At 42.5% G+C, this 25,859-nt stretch overlaps 1 long non-coding RNA gene across 1 annotated transcript in view; it reads right to left on the bottom strand.

Moving 5' to 3' along the window:
- The window catches only part of LOC123725529 (uncharacterized), a 33,605-nt gene extending 7,746 nt beyond the window's left edge, over positions 1 to 25,859 (bottom strand). Inside the window, exon 1 of the long non-coding RNA XR_006758047.2 lies at positions 25,462 to 25,859. This is a non-coding gene — a long non-coding RNA (uncharacterized LOC123725529). The remainder of the gene's footprint in view (positions 1 to 25,461) is intronic.

Raw genomic sequence — 25,859 nt, 5'->3', positions numbered from 1 at the left:
AGTGTGACTGACCAAGGTAAGAATTGTTTTGAAAATGAAAGTTGAGTAGAGTTAATATCATGTTTGTATTAGATATAATTTAATTGCCAAAGCTATTGTTTAATGATCTAGGCTAACCAAGCAATGCGTTGCTTGCTAGCTAGCTAATTTAGCTAGTTTTAGTGAGGGTTGGGTGTCTCAGAACTGGCTAGCTATTTTTCTCTCCTGCAGTGGATCCTTCTGGTCTGGATCCTCAGCTGCCAATGGACAGACCCCAGACAATTTAAGTAGTCTTTTGTATCATTTTGCTTTGATGTTCATGAACATTAACCCCTAATTTATTCTTCATCTTCTGTGGAATATTTTCACTGACTCGGTCTCTGCTTTATCCAAAGGGTCACTGTCAACTTGTGTGTCTGAAAATGGACAAGAGGTGAAGGAATCAGTTGTAATACAATACATTATTTTCACATACAGATGTTAAGTGCACAGAGATAATTTGTACATTATATTTGTGTTTCAGATGTGACTTTCCAGTGACTCCCATGCCACAATTCACCAATGGTTATTTGAGCAAGAAATAAAGATTATTGAAAGCACTCTTTTAGTTGTCAGTCACGAATCATTCATTCTTAACTTTTTAAATTATACCAGAGCATGCTATTGTGATTTAGTGCTGAAATGTGTAGTTTTATGCATTGGATTTTAATGTAGCATAGTATGTAAGGTAAAAACATACATTTTCCATTCATTAAAATACATGGCAACATATATTTATGAAATATATTTTGGAATATATTTTACTAGCTATCACAGCATGCTGTCAAAATGTATTCCCACAGCATGCTGTCAAAATGTATTCCCACAGCATATTTTTAAATATATAAACATATATGTCGAAATATATGTATGAAAACAGCCAATTTTGTTATATGTCCATATATTTTTGTACATATATTTCAATATATGGACAATGGAGATGACTCACTCCATCCACTACCACTGTGTATCAACCCCCTGGCTGGATAAAAGAGGCTACAAAGCAGATAAATCAAAATCAGACATACAGTAGGGCAAGATGTGATCATGTGAGCACCGAGCTGTCTGCTTGAACTGCTGACGCACAGCTCGGACACCCATGCATACCTCACAAGCCATGCCACAAGATGTCTCTTCACAGTCCCCAAGTCCAGACTATGGGAGGCGCACAGTACTACATAGAGCTATGACTACATGGAACTCTATTCCACATCAAGTAACTGATGCAAGCAGTAAAATTTGATTTAAAAAACAGATAAAAATACACCGTATGGAACAGAGGGGACTGTGAAGCAACACAAACATAGGCACAGACACACACACACACACACACACACACACACACACACACACACACACACACACACACACACATACACATGGATGTTGTACTGTAGATATGTGGTAGTGGTGGAGTAGTGTTGTGAAATCTGTGAATATATTGTTATGTTTTTAAAATTGTATGAACTGCCTTAATTTTGCTGGACCCCAGGAAGAGTAGCTGCTTTGTAGCATCTAATGGAGATCCATAATAAATACAAATCAAAGCAAGCAATATGTTGCTGTTATCAAGACTTGCTATTACCACTGTGGTGCTTTTTGAAATTGGGCTGTCAAGGGGAGAGGTGCGCAAAATGTGTTAACATTGGCACAGCACCCAGGATCGGCAGTCTATCCTTTGCCAATCACAGTCCAGGGAAATTGGAAACCGTGTTCAGCCAATACTCCCCTGGACATCCGATCTCAGACCACACTCCAGTCATCTGGATTTTAATGTTGGCAGCCAGAGTGGAAAATGGGGGCATGAGGAGAAAAGAAGGGGAGGCCATATAAAAGCTCACACAGAGACATGTATTACAATTAAAAAGTCCAGTCATGCTGCCCACAATCTGATGGATACAGTCAGTGGATGGACATATGGGTGTAGTCCCCATTCAGGGCTGACAGAGGCTAGACATCTTCAGAGACCAGTGGACATATAACCTAGGGAGTATTCTGTACACCATCTCTACTTTCATTAGGAATACAGCGTATGTCAATATACAGTCGTATACACTTATGTAGTATATACTTGGCATCTGGTCATTTTGGCAGACGCTCCTATCCTGTGTGAGATTTACAGGAGTGCATATGGTGGTATCTAGCGGTAAAGGGAATGTTGACCTTTGTGGACAGATACTGTAAATGTTATTCAGAGTGACTTACAATTCATTCAGTATACAGTGCATTCGGAAAGTACTCCGACCCCTTGACTTTTTCCACATTTTCTTACGTTAAAGCCTTATTCTAAAATCGATTCAATAATTTTTTCCCTCATCAATCTACACAAAATACCCCACAAAATGTTCATTATAGGGTATTGTGTGTAGATTGATGAGGAAACAAAACAATTGAATCCATTTTAGAATAAGGCTGTAACATAACAAAATGTGGAAAAAGTCACGGGGTCTGAATACTTTCCGAATGCACTGTATGTGGAAATCAAATCCAGACCCCTCTGGTGATGTAAGAACCAAACTACAACCAACAGAGCCAGTGGAACAACATGTTCGAGCCAGTGGAACCACACAAAGGTAAAGGAGTCCAAACTTATGTTACTCATCATTTGAATGGGGATCAATGTACTGGATTTGTCCATTGTTTTTAATAGGCAAACCTAAACTATAGATCAAATCTAATTTACTATGCTATCTGTTCTGTAAACCAATTTCAAAATGAGTTGAAGATGGGTTAAAGCTGTAAAATAAGGTCATCCTGGAACGATGGTGATTTAAAATCAACCCCTAAGGTTTGACCTGACAATAATTAATCCATTCCATTCAGACAACCCATATTGTATCATACTGCTAACATTTTACTCACATATCATACTACTAATGGGTAAAATATGTTCACCCTAATGACATAAACTGGTGGCCAGTTTTCTGGCCGTTAGAAGTGAAATGTTAACACGCACATAATCATTCTTCTCTTCTTTGTGGTCCAGGAAATTACAGCCCCAAAGTTGAGTTAATTGTAGAAAACAATATGGTGTTGTTTAGTTTAGCTGGGGTTAAGAGTGAACATCTGGAAAACCAGACACTTTGCTGGTTTAGCAGGGCACTTTGCCTTAAGGTAAACGACATAGCGACACTGCAACAGCCGCAGAAACTACTTCTGCACATTTATTGTGGATGTTTCGGTCAGAGACGTACGTTCTGGCCTAGCCATGACTACCAGGGGGCAAGTGTCATTTTTAGGTAACAAAACACTACCCCCCCCATGCAAGTTATGGACCACACTCCAAATATTTGGGGTTACATTTCGGTCCATGTTCGTCATCACAATGTGCGGCCCCCCACCATATTCTTCCCAAAGTGGAAATGTACCATCTGGAGCTGCTGCTGACCCACGGACCTCTGACCTCTGACCTCATGCAAGACTCAGGACTTGGAGACGCGTTTAGCCTTATACCACCACTTAAAGGGGTAGTTATAACACTGATGTACTGTATATAAAAACCCTGGATTGCTGATACTATATATTGGCCAATTAGAGGCTTTGAAGCCAACAGCCGCATATTGGCACTCCTCAGGAGTCCTCCATAGGAATGAATGGAATTCTACAGTATTTCATTAAAAAGGACAACATTTATATTTGAGTATTAATTTGTTGTAGTGGGGACAGTAAAATTTGTACTCTCTACAAAAAAATACTTGAAGGAACAGGTTTCTATATATATATTTTTTAATGTTCAGTTCATATATAATTTAAAAGTATGCATTGAGCTGTCTGTAATGGAATATACTTGTCAAAAATGAATCTAGACATTAATAAATGCATTTTTATAGCTTCCAAAATCTTTTTTATAATGAAGGAGTACCAAAATGGCTGCATGGTGGCTTCAATACAGTGACCCCTTTCAGTCATCCTGGGTTTATACACATTATTGATTTGGAGTTTAGCAGTGTTGCAATGTTGTTTTTCGTAACATAAGGCATGGCTCCTTGTAGTACACTCTACCATTCTACGTATTCCTGTGTGCCATGACATTTGGAACGCGCCGTATAATTCCTCACGCAGCCGTGGGGCCAGTGTTGTGTAGGCAATGAAGCTGTATTTTAGCACCAACTTGCTTGGTTCCTTGATCAGGGCCCGGTTTACCAAAAGCATCTTAAAGATAAGTTCATCGTAAGAACCTTTGTAGGAGCATATTTAAATCTCAGTTGTTTCCCAAAACTATTGTTACTTAAGTTGAACTTGAAAACACTCGTTATTTACTGACTGCCTCCGAAGATCTCCGCTAAACATGCAAACAAGATGTTAATCTGTCTCTTTTTGACCGCAAATAACTTCAGAACGAAGTTGCCAATGTCTTTGCAATTGTTAGCCTTCAAACAAGTAAAGTTTTAAATGATGCTTAAATGAAAACCCGAGATGACTGTATTTTAAAAGATGAATACTGTGGGCCCATAAATTTAAATCACATTAAAATCTATTTCATGTTCATTCCATTGAGTTCCATTATGCTAATTGTAGGCTACTGTAATTTTTGCCTCAATATATACTACATGACCAAAAGTATGAGCACACATGCTCGTCGAACATCTCATTCCAAAATCATGGGCATTAATATGGAGTTGGTCCTCCCTTTGCTGCTACAACAGCCTCCACTCTTCTGGGAAGGCTTTCCTCTAGATGTTGGAATATTGCTGTAGGGACTTGCTTCAGTTCAGCCACAAGAGCATTAGTGAGGTTGGGCACTGATGTGGGCGATTAGGCCTGGCTCGCAGTCAACGTTCCAATTCATCACAAAGGTGTTCGATGGGTTGAGGTCAGGGCTCTGTGCAGGCCAGTCAAGTTCTTCAAGTTCTTTACACCACTCCAGCTACTTGGCATTGCGCATGGTGATCTTAGGCTTATCTGCGGCTTCTCGGCCATGTAAACCCATTTCATGGAAACCCATTTCATGAAGCTCCCAACTAACAGTTATTGTGCTGACTTTGCTCCAGAGGCAGTTTGGAACTCGGTAGTGAGTGTTGCAACCGAGGATAGACGATTTCTACGCACTACGCGCTTCAGCACACGGCGGTCCCATTCTGTGAGCTTGTGTGGCCTACCACTCCACGGCTGAGCCGTTGTTGCTCCTAGAGGTTTCCACTTCACAATAACAGCACTTACAGTTGACCGGGGCAGCTCTAGCAGGGCAGAAATTTGATGAACTGACTTGTTGGAAAGGTGGCATCCTATGACGGTGCTGCGTTGAAAGTCATGGAGCTCTTCAGTAAGGCCATTCTACTGCCAATGTTTGTCTATGGAGATTGTATCGCTGTGTGCTCGATTTTATACACCTGTCAGCAACAGGTGTGTCTGAAATAGTCGAATACACTAATTTGAACGGGTGTCCACATACTTTTGTATATATAGTATATCTCATGATGTGTAACAACATGTGCACAATGCGCCAAATCTCTGATAGGACGACCTTATAATAATGCACTAAGCATTAGAATAAACCGTCTCAATTTTGCAGCCATATAGGTGATAATATATCTATAGGAGCTGATCCGTCGTCAGTATTGTGGAATAAATATACTGTTAAGGTAAGATATGAATGGATAAAGCTGATCCGAGACCGGTGCTGCTTTTCTTTCCATCCTATCCGTATCGATATGCGGACGTTCTCTCTGCATGGTGTTTTGGGAAAGGCATGTTACATCTTCAGCTGTTGTCTTAGGAAACTCATGTTACATCTTCAGCCTGATTACTTCCCCTTTATCTAGCACTCCGTTGTATCACCCATCAGGCAGTATTGTTTCTGTGTTCATGTTCAGACGCTACTCTTGCTCTTGTATTCGCTCTGTTTGTTCAGATTAAATTCACAGACTGCACCTGCTTCCTGACTCCCTGTAGTCTTCGTTCCGCGTTCTTCAACGTCTAGAACTTCCTCAAAAGGCATCACCTCCAACAAGTGGAGGATTCACTACCACGAGTCAACTCAGTGAGCCAACACTTCAGACTATTCAGCAGTTAGCCCCGGTCAGCGACGCATGTTTGTCACTCCCGGACAAATATGATGGGACTCCATCCAAATGCCGTGGCTTCCTCCTCCAGTGCTTCCTTTATTTCACTCATCAGATGGGAGCCCCCGCCACGAGAGGTCCAAGGTTGCTACTGTTATTTCCTTGCTGACCGGGTGGGCGTTGGAGTGGGCTACGGCCATCTGGGAGAGAGGAGAGGAGGACCTGGGTTCCTTTGAGAAGTTCATGGCTCTGTTCAGAGGAGTCTAAGATCATCCATCAGAGGGCAGTGAAGGGGGTGAGCGCCTAGTCCAACTACGGTAGGAAGGCCAGACCGCTGCGGAGTATGCCCTCGCCTTCATTACAGTGGCAGCATCCAGTGGATGGAATGAGCAGGCACTCCGCACCTTATTCAGTAGAGGATTGCGCAAAAAGGTCCGGAGTTTGCATGCCGAGAGGACACCCTCTCCTTGGACGCACTCATCGCGATGGCCACCCGCCTGGATAACCTTCTGCAGGAACGTCGGTACCCCATCTCCTCTCTCCCTCCTTTCCTGATCGTTCTGATTCAGAGCCTGAACCCATGAAGGAAGGGGCTACACACCTCCGCGCGGCTGAGCGACGTCTGTCCCTACTGACGGTGCTCTGTCCCTACTGTGGTCAGGAGGGGCACCAGCTTCAACGTTGTCCGCTACGTCCCAACCCGGGATCAACTTGAGCTGAGGGACGGTCCCGTGGTCATCCGTCTCCTGGGGTAGGTGTGAGTATTCCATCATCACTTTCCGCCAAACCCTTTTTAGTACCGATTTCACTAGCTGGCTGTCCCTCATGTGTTTTCTACAGCTCAAGTGGATTCCAGTGCCGCTGGGAATTTTATTGCTTCCTCCCTTAACATAAGCTAATACCCGCTCTCCTCTCTCCGGTTCAAGCACTGGATAATCGACCACTGAGATCTGGGATAATCACACACAGCACCACTCACCAACACTGTGGGACCCCTGCACCAAGAAAGCCTTCCCTTCCTCATCAAGACACCTGTACACAAAGTTATCCTCGGGCTCCCGTTGCTCCAACCCCACCAACTCCTGGTCGAGGATGGAGGTTACTGCCTGGGGACCCGGATGTCGGAAGATCTGCTTTCCCTTACCCTGTGGTTCAACGTCAGTTGAGAGTCCTGTGGTTGCCCTCCAGGCCGACAACCCGGAGGTTTACCAGGATCTCCGGGAGGTTCTCTATAAGACCTGCGCCACCTGTCTCCCTCCTCATCGCCCCTGGCACTGTGCTATCGACCTGCTAGCAGACTCTGCGGCTCTGCATCTACCCCCTGTCGGTGGCTGAAACCAAGGCTCTGGAGGAGTACATTGAGGAGGCTCTCCAACAGGGTTTCACAATGACTGTCACGCTCTGACCTAGGAGAGCTGTGTTTTTCTTGTTTAGTTAGGTCAGTGTGTGATAGGTGGGTGGGCATTCTATGTTTTCGTTTTCTATGTTTTGGCCAGGTATGGTTTCCAATCAGAGGCAGCTGTATATCGTTGTCTCTCATTGGAAGCCATACTTAGGCAGCCTGTTTTTCATGTGTTGGTGTGGGTAGTCGTTTTCCATTTTGTCAACTTTGGAACTGTTGGCTGTCGTTTTGTTGTTTTTTGGTTAAGTGTTTCATTAAAGAAAAGTATGAGCACTCTACACGCTGCGCCTTGGTCCCCTTTATACGACCCGTGTTACAATGACGGCCTACACTGATTGATAATTGATAATGCAGGTAGTTTCATCTGAGCCACTGGTTTAATCCTATTCTTTAACTTTATTTTTTTATTTAGTTGGAGACGTGAATCTAACATTTTTGTTAACTTGTCGATAGGCTATTTACTGTATTGCAAGTGTGATATTGAATATTGCTTGGTTGTCAACAAATTCCAGTTTGTCTACAAATTAATATTTTATATGTTGGATTCACCATATCAATTATTAATTTGTAGACAAACAGGAATTAAAGCCAGACTTAGTCAGTGGCACAGATGGAACTATCCAAGCAGAAGATACATCTCCTTCAAATGTTGTTATTTGGTTGCGTTGACAACCAAACACAATTCAATATCCAGTTTGTCTACAAATTAATAATTGATATATGGAGACGTGAATCCAAAGTATTAATGATTAACTTGAAGATTATATTTTAAATAAACAAAAGCTTGAAACCCTAGGCTTATGTATTGTTTATTTTTAGTTGAACCCTGGGTTGAATTGAAACAATAGCTGTTGATGACTTTTCAAATGCTATTTAGGCCTAAATAGTATCATCGATCTTATATGACTTATAGAGAGTATGGTTACATTTCATTTGCTCTGTTAAACCTCCTCTTTGGAATGACTTCGATAGCAGCAGTGAATATATTTAGTTACAGTAAATTCCGGACTATAAGCCGCAACTTTTTTCCCAGCTTTGAACCTCGCGGCTTAAACAATGACGCGGCTAATATGTATTTTTCCCGCTTTCTGTGACGTGCTCAGTTTTATGGCGGCATGAAGCTTTCATTAGACCAATGAAATTGCCGAACGAGTTAAGGTCTAACAACTTTTTCGTTTACTGTTTAGATTAAATCGAGCGCTCTCAAACTTGTCACCCTCATCATGGCAAAGACACGGAGAAATGCATATGATGCAGCTTTCAAGTTGAAGGCGATTGATCTGGCTGTTGGAAAAGGAAATAGAGCTGCTGCACGGGAGCTTGGTCTTAATGAGTCGATGATAAGACGTTGGAAACAGCAGCGTGAGGAATTGACTCAGTGCAAAAAGACAACTAAAGCTTACTGCTAATTTTTTATTTTTTGTTACAAGTCGTGTTTCGTTAAAGCCTATTTATTTTTGTTACAAGCCGTGTTTCGTTAAAGTCTATTTATTTTTGTTACAAGCCGTGTTTCGTTAAAGCCTGTGTAAAGTTCATTTGTTTCAATGTACCGGTAGGCCCCTGCGGCTTATAGACATGTGCGGCTTATTTATGTTCAAAATATATATATTTTTAAATTCAGTGGGTGTGGCTTATATTCAGGTGCGCTTAATAGTCCGGAAATTACGGTATTAAGAGGTCTATCAGTAGTGATGCTCACCATAGCACATTGGTAGTAGTAAGTGACAAATATAAAAGCTAAGCAGGGCTTGGTTAAAACCCTGTATGGGAGACCAATTAAATAGCTGAATGTCAACTCTCCAGTAGGAGGTACTGCCCAGCCTATAGTAAAAAAAAAATGTGATAGTGGAATATATTGTTGAAGGTCTGATGTTTTTTCAAAAGGTACAAATTCAACATATTTTAAACAAGGTTTGTCTATGTTGAAAATTGGTTACAATGGTAACATAATCCTGTGGTTGAAATTTCACCCTCAAAACAACAGTTTACGTTGATCCAATGTATTTTCCATGTAGATTACGTGTCACAATACGTTGACAAATTTAGTTGAAACAACGTTGATTCAACCGGTTTGTGCCCAGTGGGATAACTTTATTATAAGCAACGTTAGCTAGCTTATTAAGGTTGAAGAATTGTTCTAACGAAAAAGCACATGAATGAAACAAAGTTGTATTTGCGACATGAGGAAATAGGAAGCTCCGAAGAGCATGTGAATGCCGCATTAGTCTACTGCCAGTGGAGGCTCCTCAGAGGAGGACCATGCTCCTCAGTGAATTTTTAGATAAAACTATACTAAATATATTCACGCCCCCAAATAATTGATTAAAACACACTGTTTTGTAATCAAGGTCTACAGTAGCCTCAACAGCACTATGTTGGGTAGCACCATGGCGTAGCCGGAGGACAGCTAATTTCCGTCTTCCTCTGGGTACACTGACTACAATACAAAACCTAGGAGGCTCATGGTTCTCACCCACTTCCATAGACTTACACAGTAACTATGACAACTTCCGGAGGACATCCTCCACCCTATCAGAGCTCTTGCAGCATGAACTGACATGTTCTCCACCCAACCAAAGGATCAGATAATGAATCTAGTATTGAAAGCATAAGCTACAGCTGGCTAGTGCATAAAATGTGGTGAGTAGTTGACTCAAAGAGAAAGACAATATTAATTTCTTAAAAATTGAAGCAGAAGCAATAGAGAGCTACCTAACTACATTTTGTTGATTTTTTTCCACTTCTACTTAGCTAGCGAATGCAGCTAGCTGGTTTAGCCTATTCAAACACCCGGCTCAAACAGAGAGGGATGCTATGTTCGCTAGCTGGCTATGGCTATCCAACACTGGAACTCTTCCAAGCTTTTGGCTTTGCCACTGGGGCCCACTGGTGTAACTGCTAAACTGCTTGCTGACTGTACACTGTACCGCATGATTGTAGAGGGTTTACTAACACGTTAGTTCTAGTAGCTACAGTGAGGGGGAAAAGTATTTGATCCCCTGCTGATTTTGTACATTTGCCCACTGACAAAGAAATGATCCGTCTATAATTTTAATGGTAGGTTTATTTGAATGCGTGGGGATTGCTTGAGAGATGATATGCCAACTAATTTATCAGTAGACTCTCTCAGTCAGAAAGGAGAGATCGGATTCCAGAGGTTTCTATGGCCTGGCTAAAAATACACTCACCCGAGGGTTTCCACACACCCACACACAAAACCACACACACATGCACACCCATGCAGACCGACACCCTGTCAGCCCAGAACAGAGATACGGGCGGAGGACAGACACAGGACTCTTCGCTAACCCAAGATGAGAAATGTTGTCAGGTAAGCCAGGGGAAGTGCATCAGGTGTCCACACCTGGCCTTGGGGACTGGGTGGACAGAGGAGAGTGGATGAAGGCACTGGGAACGAGAGAAAAACACACACACACTCATCCCCCTTGTAAGAGCTAATTTTGACTGTTTCTGGTAAATGAGTAGAAATGATGGTGGTGTTTCTGTATGTGTGTGCATGAGAGACAGAGAGAATGAAAGAGATAATGAAATAAAGAGAGAGGGGCCAAGAGAGAGAAAGAGAGGGTGAGGTACAGGAGCCACCCGCTGAGCACCAAACAGCTTCACAGAGTTATTTACAGATAAATCCATCAACAAATGGCAGGTGCAGCATCCTCACAAACAGGCCTATTGGCTTTCCTCTCCCTGGAATGCTGAAATATCCTCTCCAGATTGCGCTCTGTGGATTCTGTCTCAGTAACTCTCTCTCTCTCACACATTGCGCTTGCGTCTGTTGTAGGCCACCGACTCACACATATATGTCTCGTACTGTATGTCTATCTTCACGTCTAAAGTGACATCATAGGGCATAGTTATCCCCAATCCTAGCTTGTGATGTCTGTGCTTGTTGGCTATGTTTGTTTTACCATAGTATGAGTCCCTGGACACCTTAGAATTAGCATGTGTACACTGCGCGTACAAAACATGAACACCTGCTCTTTCCATGTGAAAGAGCAGGTGAAAACTATAATCCCTTATTGATGTCACTTGTTCAATCCACTTCAACCAGTGTGGAGATGAAGGGGAGGAGACAGGTTAAAGGAAGATTTTAAACCTTGAGACAATTGAGACATCGATTGTGTACAGTTGAAGTCGGGAAGTTTACATACACCTTAGCCAAATACATTTAACTCAGTTTTTCACAATTCCTGACATTTAATCCTAGAAAATATTCCCTGTTTTAGGTCATTTAGGATTACCACTTTATTTTAAGAATGTGAAATGTCAGAATAATAGTAGAGTGATTTATTTCAGCTTTTATTTCTTTCATCACATTCCCAGTGGGACAGAAGTTTACATACTCAATTAGTATTTGGTAGTATTGCCATTAACTTGTTTAACTTGGGTCAAATGCCTTCCACAAGCTTCCCACAATAAGTTGGGTGAATTTTGGCCAATTCCTCCTGACAGAGCTGGTGTAATTGAGTCAGGTATGTAGGCCTCCTTGCTCGCACACGCTTTTTCAGTTCTGCCCACAAATTTTCTATGGGATTGAGGTCAGGGCTTTGTGATGGCCACTCCAATACCTTGACTTTGTTGTCCTTAAGCCATTTTGCCACAACTTTGGAAGTATGCTTGGGGTCATTGTCCATTTGGAAGACCCATTTGCGACCAAGCTTTAACTTCCTGACTGATGTCAACGTCAGGAAGAGGCGACTCCGGGATGCTGGCCTTCTGAGCAGAGTTGCAAAGAAAGAGATATGGCTTATATATGGCACACACACACACACACACACACACACACATACATACACACATACATACAGTGGGGGAAAAAAGTATTTGATCCCCTGCTGATTTTGTACGTTTGCCCACTTACAAAGAAATGATCAGTCTATCATTTTAATGGTAGGTTTATATGAACAGTGAGAGACAGAATAACAACAAAAAAATGTTATAAAATGATTTGCATTTTAATGAGGGAAATAAATATTTGACCCCTCTGCAAAACATGACTTAGTATTTGGTGGCAAAACCCTTGTTGGCAATCACAGAGGTCAGACGTTTCTTGTAGTTGGCCACCAGGTTTGCACACATCTCAGGAGGGATTTTGTCCCACTCCTCTTTGCAGATCTTTTCCAAGTCATTAAGGTTTCGAGGCTGACGTTTGGCAACTCGAATCTTCAGCTCCCTCCACAGATTTTCTATGGGATTAAGGTCTGGAGACTGGCTAGGCCACTCGAGGACCTTAATGTGCTTCTTCTTGAGCCACTCCTTTGTTGCCTTGGCCGTGTGTTTTGGGTCATTGTTATGCTGGAATACCCATCCACGACCCATTTTCAATGCCCTGGCTGAGGGAAGGAGGTTCTCACCCAAGATTTGACAGTACATGGCCCCGTCAAATGATGCGGTGAAGTTGTCCTGTCCCCTTAGCAGAAAAACACCCCCAAAGCATAATGTTTCCACCTCCATGTTTGACGGTGGAGATGGTGTTCTTGGGGTCATAGGCAGCATTCCTCCTCCTCCAAACACAGCGAGTTGAGTTGATGCCAAAGAGCTCCATTTTGGTTTCCTCTGACCACAACACTTTCACCAGTTGTCCTCTGAATCATTCAGATGTTCATTGGCAAACTTCAGACGGACATGTATATGTATTCTTGAGCAGGGGGACCTTGCGGGCGCTGCAGAATTTCAGTCCTTCACAGCGTAGTGTGTTACCAATTGTTTTCTTGGTGACTATGGTCCCAGCTGCCTTGAGATCATTGACAAGATCCTCCCGTGTAGTTATGGGCTGATTCCTCACCGTTCTCATGATCATTGCAACTCCATGAGGTGAGATCTTGCATGGAGCCCCAGGCCGAGGTATATTGACAGTTCTTTTGTGTTTCTTCCATTTGCGAATAATCGCACCAACTGTTGTCACCTTCTCACCAAGCTGCTTGGCGATGGTCTTATAGCCCATTCCAGCCTTGTGTAGGTCTACAATCTTGTCCCTGACATCCTTGGAGAGCTCTTTGGTCTTGGCCATGGTGGAGAGTTTGGAATCTGATTGATTGATTGCTTCTGTGGACAGGTGTCTTTTACACAGGTAACAAGCTGCGGTTAGGAGCACTCCCTTTAAGAGTGTGCTCCTAATCTCAGCTTGTTACCTGTATAAAAGACACCTGGGAGCCAGAATTCTTTCTGATTGAGAGGGGGTCAAATACTTATTTCCGTCATTAAAATGCAAATCAATTTATAACATTTTTGACATGCATTCTCGATATCTTTGTTGTTATTCTGTCTCTCACTGTTCAAATAAACCTAACATTAAAATTATAGACTGATAATTTCTTTGTCAGTGGGCAAACATACAAAATCAGCAGGGGATCAAATACTTTTTTCCCCCCACTGTGTGTGTATGTATGTATGTATGTATGTATGTATGTATGTATGTATGTATGTATGTATGTATGTATGTATGTATGTATGTATGTATGTATGTATGTATGTATGTATATATATATATATATATATATATATATATATATATATATATATATATGTATGGACACCCCTACAAATTTGCGGATTCAGCTATTTCAGCCACAAAGGTTGCTGATAGGTGTATAAAATAGAGCACATAGCCATGCAATCTCTAAAGACAAACATTGGCAGTAGAATGGCCTTACTGAAGAGCTCAGTGACTTTCAACTTGGCAACGTCATAGGATGCCACCTTTCCAACAACTCAGTTCGTCAAATTTCAGCCCTGCTAGAGCTGCCCCGTTCAACTGTAGGTGCTGTTACTGTGAAGTGGAAACGTCTAGGAGCAACAACGTCTAAGACCGGCAAGTGCTGAAGCGCGTAAAAATCGTCTGTCCTCGGTTGCAACACTCACTATCGTGTTCCAAACTGCCTCTGGAAGCAATGTCAGCACAAGAACTGTTTGTTGGGAGCTTCATGAAATAGGTTTACATGGCCTAGCAGCCGTATACAAGCCTAAGATCACCATGCGCAATGCCATGCGTTGGCTGGAGTGGTGTAAAACTTGCCGCCATTGGACTCTGGAGCAGTGGAAACGCGTTCTCTGGAGTGATGAATCACGTTTCACCATCCGACGGACAAATCTGAATTTGGTGGACGCCAGGAGAACGCTACCTGCCCGAATGCACAGTGCCAATTGTAAAGTTTGGAGGAGAAGGAATAATGGTCTGTTTTTTCTTGGTTCAGGCTAGGCCCCTTAGTTCCAGTGAAGGGAAATCTTAACACTACAGCATACAATGACATTCTAGACGATTCTGTGCTTCCAACTTTGGGGAAGGCCCTTTCCTGATTCAGCATAAAAATGCCCCGTGCACAAAGTGAGGTCCATACAGAAATGGTTTGTCGAGATCGGTGTGGAAGAACTTGACTGGCCTGCACAGAGCCCTGACCCTATTGAACACTTTTGGGATGAATTGGAATGCCAACTGCAAGCCAGGCCTAATCGCCCAACATCAGCGCCCGTTCTCACAAATGTTGTTGTGGCTGAATGGAAGCAAATCCCTGCAGCAATGTTCCAACATCTAGGGGAAAGCCTTCCCAGAAGAGTGGAGGCTGTTAGCAGCATAGGGGTGACCAACTCCATATTAATGCCCATGATTTTGGAATGAGATGATCGACAAGCAGGTGTCCACATACTTTTGGTAATATAGCGTATATACAGTGCATTCGGAAAGTATTCAGACCCCTTGACTTTTTCCACATTTTGTTACGTTACAGCCTTATTAAAAAATGGTTTCAATTATTTTGTTCTACATAAAATTCCTCATAATGACAAAGCGTAAACAGGTTTTTATACGTCTTCAAATGTATTAACATTTCAAAAAAAAAAAAAAAATATATATATATATATATATATATATATATATATATGTGTGTGTGTGTGTGTGTGTGTGTGTGTGTGTGTGTGTTGCCTAATTTCCTCCCTGTAATAGAAGATGCTGCTATGATCTCAAAAAAGGAACCTCTCAGTTTTATGCCATGGTAATACAATATAACTCTGATAATCAACATATCAAGTGTAGAAGACATTACTGAATCACCCCCTTCCTAAAACAGACTAACAACCCTCCCTGCTGTACACTGACCTTAACTCGTCACACCCTTCCCCTGACCTTGAACTCTACTTGAAGGTCTACTGACCTTGCTTCTCTATAGGGTCTATGTCAACCATACAGGGCCGAATAGGACATTGTCGAGATGAACATTATATTTCCTTGCTTTTATCTGCATGCCACTAGCAACGTTTGTCACACCAAGGAACACAATACAACAGGTGCATAATGAGTGTGAGAGAGACAGTAGGGTTAGAAGCAAGAGACAATGGTTTTAGGTCTTTTAATCACCATTTGACCATGTTTATGTCCTTAGAAGAGGAAAATGCAATGCTTTCATGGGTTGGGGGAGGAAGGAGATATTGTGCAGCCAAAAAATGTGGGTACTGATAGTGTCCCACTGATGGTGTCCCAGCCTGACAGTAAGATGATATTACACCCCACCCATCTCATCCCTCAACCGCAGAGAGCCTGTACACACACACACACAAACATGTACACTCACCTACAAGACACACACTGTATTGGAAAACTCTCTGCTCGCTGACAGAACATGAGAATGGTACAATTATAAAACAAGAGTGACAGGAAGGCTTGGGTTTCACCGGCAGATGACAGCCCCTGGACGTCCGCCTGGAAGTTGTTCACAGCAATACCACCCCACCCCACGCTCTCTCCCCACAAAATCCCAATGTAAACGGAGAAGGAATGGGGTGGGGGGGGGGCAAGGTCAGAAGGAGCACGTGCCATTGAACACACTGGTCCAGGTGGGAAACCATCAGGCAATGCTTTCATTCCCCTCCAAACCTCAACACACAACCGCAAACCATTTGGGCACCATGCTGGAGGCTGACTGGTAGGTTAGATAAGTTAGTAATGACTGGAGTTATAATTGGGGAAAGCAGTTTACACCAACCATATAACCTGTCTAGGAAACCTTAGACCTTAGTTATAGGCTATAACTATGACCCTGTATTCCAATAATAGCTAAGCATTGTAACACTGTTCTAAATAGTTAGCACACTACCATCAAAACTGAATTCACAATTTAGTTTTGCCTTAATGTGGAACTACTAGGGGGGGGGGTTGGGTCATTTTAGATTCCTTGTATACATATATGCACAATTGTTGCCATAATTATGCCAAGGCATGAGGGTGAGAAAGTGCTCATATGTGGACACTTACATCACATGTAACAAAACATTAACTAAGCAAGCATCACACATCATCCATATGAGCTTCTGGCAACCTGAGAACACATGCATGGGCTCCCGGTCTTAAAAAGACATTAACATGCTAGCTCTAGCACAATGTGAAGAAAGGGGAGCAGCATAACAAAGAAGTGGCCGAGGATGTCCTTCACCGAGTCAGACACATTACAAACTGTGCGTTCCAAATGGCACCCTATTCCCAATGTAGTTCACTACTACCCATATGGCTCTGGCCAAAAGTAGTGCACTACATAGGGAATAGGGTGCCATATGGAATATAACCTAAGTGTTATGTAATACTGCTGGAGGACAAGGACAGGGAGTCGGCGTGGCGCCATTTTAGGTATGGTCACTGCCCGCTGTAGAGGACAAAATACATAGCACTCCATTGGGGGGATGCCACCTCCACTGTACCACTCGCTGTCTTGGGACAGGAAGTACAGAGCTATTTTTGAAACGATGTGCACCACAACAACACCCTAGCCTGGGTTCTGATTGGAGAGCATTGCTGCAACTGCAAAATATAGCCTGGCAGACTGCAGACAATGGCTCAAGCTCAACTCTGCAGCCAGCGTTCATTTTGGGGAAATAAACCATTAGCAAGGGTCACATCGGATCCTGCTACAGAAGATCCCTGTCTGTGACACGGTGGACAGTGGTGCCAACATATCAATATAACGCCATGTCAAGTGTTCAGTGTCCAAGTACCTATTGACTGTTCACTTGTCTGTTAAATTTATTAGCCTTTCTATATTCATCGCTGTCAGTACAGTATGATTTAATCATATGATATGACAGGTGTTTGTACTTACGATGGCCTCTACCAGGGGTGGTGGGGAGTTGTTGGGGGAATAGGCCCTGGGTAATATATTTTATTGCCATAAAGAGTAGTATACAGTATACTGTAGCTGCAGTATGTGGAGAGTAGTACGGTGGTAAAGAGCATTAGAATAGTATAATATGTAGAAGCACCTAACAAAGTGATGAACTATCTCCTTCTAGCTGTGCTTGATAAAGTTGAAGGTAATTACAGTGTAGTAGGAAAGCCCACAGGCTTATTAAGGGACTCAATTATACAGTATACCGAGAAGCCCATAGCATGAATCATCAAGCCAACGCCAACTCCTGTACACAATCCCACCCCTGACAAAAACTGACAAAAAACCCCAACAAAAGAATCCTATTTTCCTTCTGTCTTTTTTTGTCACTTTTTTGTTCATACCCCTCCTCACCCTGTAATGGAGACATATTTGAATGTGTGGGCATGGGAAGTCCTGCATCACCAGAAGATTTCATCTCCACTGAATGGACGTTTTTGACCGTTTTTTTTTTGTGGGAATTGTTTCCCACTGTGCGAGTGGAGAATAAGACATGTTGTTCGACAGAGGAACCATTGCAGCGAATGACGGTCGTGGAGGGAAGACATGAATACAATTATTTAAATGGATCACTCCCATTCACTTTTGTCTCTGACTCCTTCGCCCACTCAGTGTTTTGGAACATGTTTCAATAATGACAGGCTGAGTTCATCCGTAGGACTGGCTTTGTGAAAGACCCCCAAAATGCTAGAAACGGCACTGGAAAAGACCCACATGAAAAATGAGATAAAACCTACTTTGTGAGGGGAAGAAGACAGCAACGAGTTTGTTGACAACACATAAAACCACGTCTTTACCATTCAAATAAAATAAAATTGTATTAGTCACATGTGCTGAATACAACACCTTACAGTGAAATGCTTACTTATGAGCCCCTAACCAACAACGCAGTTAAAAAAAACCGGATAAGAATAAGAAATAAAAGTAACAAGTAATTAAAGAGCAGGAGTAAAATAAGAATAGCGAGAACTATATACAGGGGGGTACCGGTACAGAGCCAATGTGCAGGGGCAATGGTTAGTTGACGTAATATGTACATGTAGGGAGAGTTATTAGAGTGACTATGCATAGATAATAACAGAGAGTAGCAGCAGCGTAGAAGAAGGGGGGGGGGGGGGGGGGGGGGCAATGCAAATAGTCTGGGTCTTACTCACACCGGCCGCGGAGAGCGTGATCACACAGTCCTCCGGAACAGCTGGTGCTCTCATGCATGTTTCAGTGTTATTTGCCTCGAAGCGAGCATAGATGTAGTTTAGTTCGTCTGGTAGGCTCGTGTCACTGGGCAGCTCTCGGCTGTGCTTCCCTTTGTAGTCTGTAATGGTTTGCAAGCCCTGCCACATTCGACAAGCGTCAGAGCAGCGGCAGCTCTACCCTTTAGCTTAGTGCGGATGTTGCCTGTAATCCATAGCTTCTGGTTGGGGTATGTACGTACAGTCACTGTGGGGACGACGTCATCGAGGCACTTATTTATGAAGCCAATGTCTGATGTGGTGTACTCCTCAATGCCATCGGAGGAATACCGGAACATATTCCAGTCTGTACTAGCAAAACAGTCCTGTAGTTTAGCATCTGCTTCATCTGACCACTTTTGTATTGATCTGGTCACTGGTGCTTCCTGCTTTCATTTTTGCTTGTAAGCAGGAATCAGGAGGATAGAATTATGGTCAGATTTCCAAATGGAGGGCGATGGAGAGCTTTGTATGCGTCTCTGTGTGTGGAGTAAAGGTGGTCCAGAGTTTTTTCCCTCTGGTTGCACATTTAACATGCTGATAGAAATTTGGTAAAACGGCTTTAAGTTTCCTGCATTAAAGACCCCGGATACTAGGAGCCCCGCCTCTGGGTGAGCGTTTTCTTGTTTGCTTATGGCGGAATACAGCTCATTCAATGCTGTCTTAGTGCCAGCCTCAGTCTGTGGTGGTATATAAACAGCTACGAAAAATACAGATGAAAACTCTCTAGGTAGATAGTGTGGTCTACAGCTCATCATGAGATACTCTACCTCAGGCGAACAATAGATCGAGACTCCCTTAGATATCGTGCACCAGCTGTTATTTACAAAAATACATAGTCCACCGCCCCTTGTCTTACCAGACGCCGCTGTTCTATCCTGCCAGTACAGCGTATAACCAGCAAGCTGTATGTTGATAGTGTTGTCGTTCAGCCATGACTCTGTAAAGCATAAGATATTACAGTTTTGAAAGTCCAGTTGGTAGTTTAATCTTCCGCGTAGGTCATCAATTTTATTCTCCAAAGATTGCACGTTTGCTAGCAGATTGGAAGGAAGTGGGGGTTAATTCGATCGCCTATGGATTCTCATATAGTTTGCGTAGGGCTCGTCAGACTCGTTAAAGGAAATAAAGATTCTGTCAGTCCGTGGTGAGCAATCGCAGTTCTGATGTCCAGAAGTAATTTTCGGTCATAAGAGACAGTAGCGGCAACATTATGTACAAAATAAATTACAAAAACCACAAATAAACAAACAAAAAAACACAAATGGTTGGGGACACGTAAAACATCAGCCTTCTTTTCCGGAGCCATTTTATCACTTGTTTTGCAGTGGTGGCTCCTGGCTTCCTACACTTTTTTGTGCATTCGGAAAGTATTCAGACACATTTCCTTTTTCCACATTTTGTTACATTACAGCCTTATTCTAAAATGGATGAAATCGTTCAATCTGCACACAATATCCCATAATGACGAAGCAAAAACAAATTTATACAAAAAAAAATTGTGCAAATTTATACAAAATAAAACAACTGAAATATCACATTTACATAGGTATTCAGACCCTTTACTCAAGTACTTTGTTGAAGCACCTTTGGCAGCGATTATAGCCTCGAGTCTTCTTCGGTTTGACGCTGCAAGCTTGACACAGCTGTATTTGGGGAGTTTCTCCCATTCTTCTCAAGCTCTGTCAGGTTGGATGGGGAGCATCACTGCACAGCTATTTTCAGGTCTCTCCAAAGATGTTTGATCAAGTTCAAGTGATGCCACCACCATGCTTTACAGTACGGATGGTGCCAGGTTTCCTCCAGATGTGACACTTGGCATTCAGGCCAAAGAGTTCAATCTTGGTTTCGTCAGACCAGAGAATCTTGTTTCTCATGGTCAGAGTCCTTCAGGCAAACTCCAAGCGGGCTGTCATGTGCCTTTTACTGAGGAGTGGCTTCCGTCTGGCCACTCTACTATAAAGGACTGATTGGTAGAGTGCTGCAGAGATGGTTGTCCTTCTGGAAGGTTCTCCCATCTCCACAGAGGAACTCTGGAGCTCTGTCAGAGTGACCATCGGGTCTTGGTCACCTACCTGACAGAGGACCTTCTCCGCCAACTGCTCCGTTTGGCCATGTAGCCAGTTCTAGGAAGTGTCTTGGTGGTTCCAAACTTCATCCCTTTAAGAATGATGGAGGCCACTGTGTTCTTGGGGACCTTCAATGCTGCAGAAATGTGCTGGTACCCTTCCCCAGATCTGTACCTCAACACAATCCTGTCTTGGAACTCTACGGACAATTCTTTCGACCTCATGGCTTGGTTTTTGCTCTGACATGCACTGTCAACTGTGGGACCTTATATAGACCGGTCTGTGCCTTTCCAAATCATGTCCAATCAATTGAATATACCACAGGTGTAATCCAATCAAGTTGTAGAAACATCTCAAGTATGATCAATGGAAACAGGATGCACCTGAGCTCAATTTCAAGTCTAATTGCAAAGGGTCTGAATACTTACATAAATAAGGTATTTCTGTTTTTAATTTTTAATACATTTGCAAAAATTCCTAAAAACCTGTTTTTGTTTTCATTATTAGGTATAGATTGATGACGAAAACAATAATTTAATCAATTTTAGAATAAGGCTGTAATGTAACAAAATGTGGAAAAGGGAAGGGGTCTGAATACTTTCTGAATGCACTGTATGTGTTTTGTCACACCCTTAATTTTAATCTCACATCTTTCAAAATGACAGTCCTTCCTGCATGTCCACACTCAATTACCGTAGCTACTTCAAAGCTTACCCAGTGTCTTGTAAATGTAGCGAGCATGTGGGTTTTCAATTATAACTTCAAGACAGTAATCTGTATTGACAGTTGAAACTCTGAAAGGGGGAACTTCTTACAGTCTAGTAGGAGAGAATGCACACATGTATGATGCGTCTGCATCGATTTACTGAGTCACACATGTATGATGCGTCTGCATAGATTTACTGAGTCACACATGTATTATGTGTCTGCATAGATTTACTGAGTCACACATGCACAGACAGAAAACACGGTATTTGTCCAAGAATTACTTTATGCAAGCCCAGCGGAATGTTTACCATACATTTTGGGCACAAAATAATCTGAAACACAACCAAAACAAACAACAAGTTTGTAGAGTCACAAGCTTGATGTAATCATTGCGTGCTAGGAATATGGGACCAAACACTAAACGTTTGAATACTTCAATACACTGTGAATTTGTCCCCTAAAATTTCTAAAAACGGTTAACCTGATATGGATGAAAATATCCATATAACGCTGACAGTCTGCACTTTAACCTCATAGTCATTGTATAATTTAAAATCCAAATTGCTGGAGTACAGAGCCAAAACAAACAAAACATGTGTCACTGTCCCAATACTTTTGTAGCTCACTGTAGTTAATAAATATGCAGGTCAGTGAGGAAGGACAGAGCTTCAGCACACGTCCCAAATGACTCCTTATTCCGTATGGACCCTGGTCAAAAAGTAGTTTACTAAATTAGGAATAGAGTGCCATTTGAGATGCTGCCTCAGTAAAAGGAAAATCGTCACATTAGACTGTGATGAATGGGTCTGACCCATCAGCGACTGCTGTGGACCACATGCTCAGTCGCTGTCAACAAAGTGTAAGTTAGAAATGACACGGCATTAGTCTAATACAGGTTTTTTCACTTCCCCTCAAAAGCCAGACGCAAACCCTGCAATAAAGCAACTGAAGTTTATCTTCTAACTGATTCAGGTTTTGGCTGAGGGATCACACATAAGGTAACACCTACTTTTATTTACATTACTACACCTGACCTAGCATTCCTACACAAACTAGAGGAGTCACTCTGAGACGTTGAAGTAATTGTTTCCCTTGCCCTGCAAGGGACACAGCTTTTGTGGAGCAATATGTAACCATGCTTCGTGGGTGAATGTTGTTGATGTGTTCAGAGGGTCCCTGATTCGAGCCCAGGTTGGGGCAAGGAGCGGGACGAAGGCAAAACTGTTACAAATGCATACCATAGTTGCTGAATATCTTCTCAACTAAACTAACCTTGACAGTTAAGCAGGTGGCAGCTGTGCCTTGGACATAAACAAATGGGAAAGAAACAGATCTTGAAATAATTCTTACAATTTGGAGGGGGGTATCCCCTCACACATCCCTTGCGTGACCAAGGAGTCATTGACAGCGCGTTCCTCAGGGGGGCTCGCATTTTATCTTCGTAGATGCTGGGGAGGACGGAGGAGTGGAAAGGGGGTAAGGCCGGGGCACAGGGGTGGGTGGGTATCATAAGAATGTTTCCAATATTAGCCTTGGTCTGGCTTTAAAAATAGAGCTTCATCACATTAAATCAATAATGCCACTTAGAAGTGAAGTGACGGCGTGTGTGTTGGCTGCGAGGACCCTCCGTGGATTAGCGCACTCTGTGCTTGGTACTCACTAACACATTTGGATGGCAACAGTACTAGAAAGGCCTGTGGAGAACTGAAGTTTTTAAAGCCTATATGAATAATGTCATTCAGCTTTTATCTTTGTACAATGACCATCTTCCATTTGACTGGCATAATTGATACTTGATTCTAGAACTGCCAAGAATTTGATGCTAGAACTGCCAAGGTTTGATGCTAGAACTGCCTAGGTTTGATGCTAGAACTGCCAAGGTTTGATGCTAGAACTGCCAAGGTTTGATGCTATAACTGCCAAGGTTTGATGCTAGAACTGCCTAGGTTTGATGCTAGAACTGCCTAGGTTTGATGCTAGAACTGCCTAGGTTTGATGCTAGAACTGCCAAGGTTAGGCCACTCTTGGAGGTTGCAACCTTGATTCATATAGAATTGAGTTGAGAAGTCATCAGTGATGAAGCTCATTTGAGTAATGCTTTCTATGCAAACAGTGTGGTGTGTAGAAATCAGCATTCAGTAATAAATACTTTTCCATTTCATTAATTTGCAAATATCTTTGTTAACATATCCATTTACAGGCTGCATCCCATCCGGCCGTGATTGGGAGTCCCATATGGCGGCGCACAATTGGACCAGAGTCGTTAGGGTTTGGCCGGGGTAGGCCGTCATTGTAATAAGAATTTGTTCTTAACTGACTTGTCTAGTTAAATAAAGGTTAAATAAATACAAATATTTTAAAAATTCCAAAACTTACGTGCAACTTTATTCACAGCATTTGCATTCATCCATTTGCAGTTTTGCATTAAAATAATAAGTACTTCAGTTGCATAACACTTGATCATGGAGAACATAATCAATTACAGTCAAAAGCCATACACTGATGAGAACCATCATGGTGAAGTGATTTATGGTACAAAACTAGGTAATATCCTCAAAATACACATTGCCTCGCTCTCACTTACTCTATAATATTAAAAGATAGATTATGGTTGCTGCGAGAGATACCCACTAGAATTTTCTCTTAACTAGCCACTACAAATCTTCCCCTGCAATGCTCAGACAGAGACCAATATAGATCCAAGAGAAAGATATCGCATGGCAGATAAACTTGAGGGACAGGCTGACCCCTGGATGCACTGTGGCTCAGTCGAGGTGACACTCTCTGAACCAGGCCTTCCACCAGTGTCCAATTTAGATCAACCGCATGATAAAGCCAGCATTGTATTGTAGCACCAGCTATAGGCAAGAGTCTCACTTCTAGCTAGTATCTCACCTCACCCTCATCTAATGGCGCAAATGACTGTTTCATCCCATGTCATTTTAATAAAGCAGTGTCTGGTATCGTATGCATATCCTGTTTTAACTGTGATATGTAAATACCTCACTCTGAACTTGTATTTCACTTTACAATCACTCACTCCGAACTCAGGTCTTCACTACCTTTAACTAGTCTTGTTCGGGGCTTCGCCAGCGGGCAACTTGTAGGCCTACTCATTTGGCAGACTGCCCTACTCAGCTGCTCAGCCTGATGTGCAAGATTGACATCTGCTGGCTATTTGGTGTCCCTACAATGGATCCATCCATGCCATCTCAATTGTATCAAGTGAATTCAGCTAAGTTTTAGATAAATGTGACCTACATGCTGAGATTACATGTTGTAGCTACAAAACGATTTAATTTTAGAGTTCACAAGTCAATAATATTCTAAAGATTTCTGAGTGTAGTATACACAACTATATAAACTATTGCACACATTATGGTAATCGTTCCAGCCAATGGAAGTGACGTTGGATCCCTGCTATCTTGCACGCATGGCAACAACAGTTTCATGGACTCATCCTGCAAATACCACCATGGCGCTGTGCAAGAGAGAGGTTAAATGCTGTGTATCAACGACAATACGATGTAGTTATCCATTTCAACAGTGTCAATATACACCCCAATGTTAGCCTACCCAAGACTAAGGTACTGAATTACTCGAACATTAACTGAATATTATTGCAAGATGGAGAGTAGCCTGATCGAAATGCTTTGTCGGTCATTCAGTCATTCTAGGGCTAGTCATCCTCTGAACCAGTATCTGGGTAGAGGATATGATAAATATGTAGCCTAGGCAGCGGATAACTTAGTGCATGGGCGCTAGAGCTGCACTACCGGCTGCCTATGCTAATAGCCCAGATGCTACCATATATTTTGCCATTAGACAGCACTGCAAGCTTTATGTGAAAATACGTTCGTTACTCACCAAATATCGAGTTTCGCTGAGCAACTATCGTCATTTACTGCCGTCCAGCCCGGTATGTACTTCCAAAAAAGTTTTACATAAACATTTCCAAGCAACCGAAAACATATATTGTCTGGAAAGAATGTATTGTTTTTGACCCAAGTGCGCATGCGCCAGGACCTATATACTAGGCGGTGTCAGAGGAAGGCCCAACAAGTTGTCAGACTCCAGTCACCGAAGTAAGAGACTCTCTTTGCTACCGTACGGCAAGCGGTACCGGAGTGCCAAGTCTAGGTCCAAAAGGCTCCTTATCAGCTTCTACCACCAAGCCATAAGACTGCTGAACAATAAATCAAATGGCCAGCCGGACTATTTACATTGACATCCGCCACCCTATGTTTTTTTTACACTGCTTCTAC

This window comes from Salmo salar, chromosome 12 (assembly GCF_965601325.2).
Source record: "Salmo salar chromosome 12, fSalSal1, whole genome shotgun sequence".
NCBI lineage: Eukaryota > Metazoa > Chordata > Actinopteri > Salmoniformes > Salmonidae > Salmo > Salmo salar.
The sequence above is the reverse complement of the archived record's forward strand: the minus strand, read 5'-3'. Positions and strand labels throughout refer to the sequence as shown.